Source organism: Cololabis saira, unplaced genomic scaffold (assembly GCF_033807715.1).
Source record: "Cololabis saira isolate AMF1-May2022 unplaced genomic scaffold, fColSai1.1 scf072, whole genome shotgun sequence".
NCBI lineage: Eukaryota > Metazoa > Chordata > Actinopteri > Beloniformes > Belonidae > Cololabis > Cololabis saira.
This window is the reverse complement of record NW_026906236.1, coordinates 120853-124209: the sequence shown is the minus strand read 5'-3', so window position 1 is coordinate 124209 and position 3357 is coordinate 120853.

Below are 3357 nucleotides of genomic sequence, written 5' to 3'. Positions count from 1 at the left end.
TTCTCACTGAGCTGGATAACATTAAGTATGTGCTATTGAGAGTTGTTAACAGTCATGCTCAGTTAAAAAAGTTTACAGTTAAAGCCAAAAGTGCTCCTTGGATTGATTCTGAATTAAAGAGTTTAATGGCTCAAAGGACTAAGAAGGTTGCTGTTCTCTCGGGTTCTCTTGTGGACAGAAAACTTTATTGTATACAAAGGCATCATGTGACCAAAGTGAACAGAGTCAAAAAGAAAAAACTTCTATCAGAAAAGAATTTCTGACAGCGGTACGGACAGTAAGAAATTATGGAATGTACTTAATGAAATTATGGGGAAAAAATCTACCTGTACCTCTTTTGTTGAACTGAATGGAGTTTATTTAAATAAGCCAACTCAGATTGCAAATTATTTCAAGGATTATTTTGTTAACAAGGGTTCTAAACTCAGAGAGAAAATGCATTGTACTGTTGATACTAACTCAGATGAGCTGATAAAAAAATTAATTATGAAAAACAAGTTATGTCATTTTGAATGTCATCTGGTCAGTGTTTTGCGGGTGGAATTGCTGCTGAAATCTTTGACTGTTGGTGGGTCTGCTGGAATGGACAACTTGGACAATAGGCTATTGAGATCATCTGCTGCGGTAATTTCGAAGCTTCTCTGTCACATGTTCAACAGGTGTCTGATTAGTGGTGTGTGTCCTAAACTTTGGAAGGAGGGTTAGATCATTCCTTTACCCAAATATACAAAATCAACTTTCTGCGGTCCAAATAGTAGGCCTATAAGTATTTTACCTGTTCTCAGTAAATTATTGGAGATGATAGTATTCAAGCAAGTACAAGATTACTTTTCTTACAATGATTTAACAACAATGTTCCAACATGCTTATAGGTCTGGCCACTCCAACTGCACTGCAATGACACAGATGTCCAATAACTGGTTAACATCAATTGATGACTCGATGCTTGTGGGAACAGCATTGCTTGACTTCAGTGCTGCCTTTGATGTGATTGAGCATGACATTTTAATTTCTAAACTCATTAATTATGGTTTTAATTTTTCTGCAATTCAATGGTTTAAGAGCTATCTGTCTGAAAGGTCACAAAAAGTTTATTTTAAAAGGTGCCTTATCGCATAGTAAGTCATTGGACTGTGGAGTCCCCCAGGGTAGCTGCCAAATCGCGATCATCCGGCAGTAGTCCGTGGCACTTCAAAATTTCCCGGGAATTTTGGTCTAGTTAGTGCCACGGCTGCGCCACGTGGCACTCCTCCTCCATTGAGATGCGCAAGCTCAATGGAGGAGGAGTGCCTCGTGCGCAGCACGAGGCACTCATACTATTGCTCAGGCTTATTATTAGTGCCACGGCTGCGCCACGTGGCACGCCTCCTCCATTGAGATGCGCAAGCTCAATGGAGGAGGAGTGCCTCGTGCGCAGCACGAGGCACTAATACTATTGCTCAGGCTTATTAGTGCCACGGCTGCGCCACGTGGCACTCCTCCTCCATTGAGCTTCGCAATGGAGGAGGAGTGCCTCGTGCGCAGCACGAGGCACTCTTACTATTGCTCAGGCTTATTTATTAGTGCCACGGCTGCGCCACGTGGCACTCCTCCTCCATTGAGCTGCGCAAGCTCAATGGAGGCGGAGTGCCTCGTGCGCAGCACGAGGCACTCATACTATTGCTCAGGCTTATTATTATTATTATATATTCTTCCGTAAAAACTTCGGCGCGTAACTAGTCCCGCAGCTTTGAGAAAACGCGAAAAGTAAAAACGTAGAAACGTGCGCCTTACTCGGGAATCGATTGGTATGACTTTTATTAGCGATTGGCGTGCACGTTTTTGCGCAACGTGCACAAACGTGCGCTTTTTGCCCCATCCGGAACGCATTGCGTGAAGTTTGGGGCCTCACCACTCGCACACCGTTACTCGAAAAATTATGAACCGATTTAGAAAGTTGTAGGCCCTGAATTTAACTACAGTCCTGTGGATTTTCAGAACGATGGCACGAATAGTTTTTGCACGAAGTGCAAAAACATTTCCAAATTTCCAAACTAATGGGGAGATTTTCCCATGTATTTGTATGGGGCAGCATTTCACACTGTGCGTGGGAGGAGGTTAAAAAAAAAAAAAAAACACCTTTTTTCTGAGTCACGTATCTTTCTCATACTTGCACGTAGAAACGTCATTCAAACTTCAAAACGGAGGAAAACTTCTCTTCTCTCTCCAAACCCCGGACTGTTTTTTCCTAAAATGTACACTTTTCAAGATATGAGCGCTCAAGCGAGGACTGGAAATCACTTTTTTGTCAAATCTTCAGTGCGGTTCGAATTCATTAGAGTGGAGAGACTTTCGAAAAATGATCATAATTTTTATTTGTAACTCGAGCTCACGGGCAAACCGTATAAGCTAGAAAGATAATTTTTGGTCAGAATGTAGACATGGATGTTGAGATTCATAAAATGTGACTTTGACATGCGTGGTGTGCACACAATTTTAACGGGGGGCCCAACAGACACGCCAAATCCTGTCTCGCTCTCCATTGAGTCCCATGTTAAATGAAGTTTTCTTCAAAAAAATCTCATTTTTGTTTTCGAATTGCCGTTACTAACACATTTTAAGGAATATCTGAATGAAAATAAGATTGACAGAATGTTCTGGGTTCTCCGTCTCTCACGATGTTTTCATTTTTCTGCTAAGAGCTACGGTTTGACCGCAAAGTGGAGTGATTTGAGGTTTGTCACAACCGAAAATCTAGCTGTCATTCCCGCTCCCTCTGTATCAGGTTCTTGTTGCCCCTAACAACCAGAACTCAGGTGTACTGATTAGACTGACCCAGACCTTGTCACATGACACAGTCATTACAGACTTCATGTAATATAACCTGGATAATGGAGAAATCTGAACCCTGACCTTTTGACCTTACATGATCCCCAGTCCTGCTGGGAACAGGTTCATTGGATATATGTGTATATTATTATTATTATACATATAAATATTTACATTTGTATATTATATATACAAATTAGCCCCGCCCCTTCTTGTGATTGGCCGATACGTTATAGTCCAATATCTTTTGAATGGTTTGACATACAGAGACATGGGTGGTGTCAAATGACTAAGTATCGAGTCCCTGACCCTCATTGGTGACAATTAGCCACGCCCCTTCTTCTGATTGGCCGATACGTTATAGTCCAATATCTTTTGAATGGTTTGACATACAGAGACATGGGTGGTGTCAAATGACTAAGTATGGAGTCCCTGACCCTCATTGGTGCAAATTAGCCCCGCCCCTTCTTCTGATTGGCCGATACGTTATAGTCCAATATCTTTTGAATGGTTTGACATACAGAGACATGGGTGGTGTCAAATGACTAA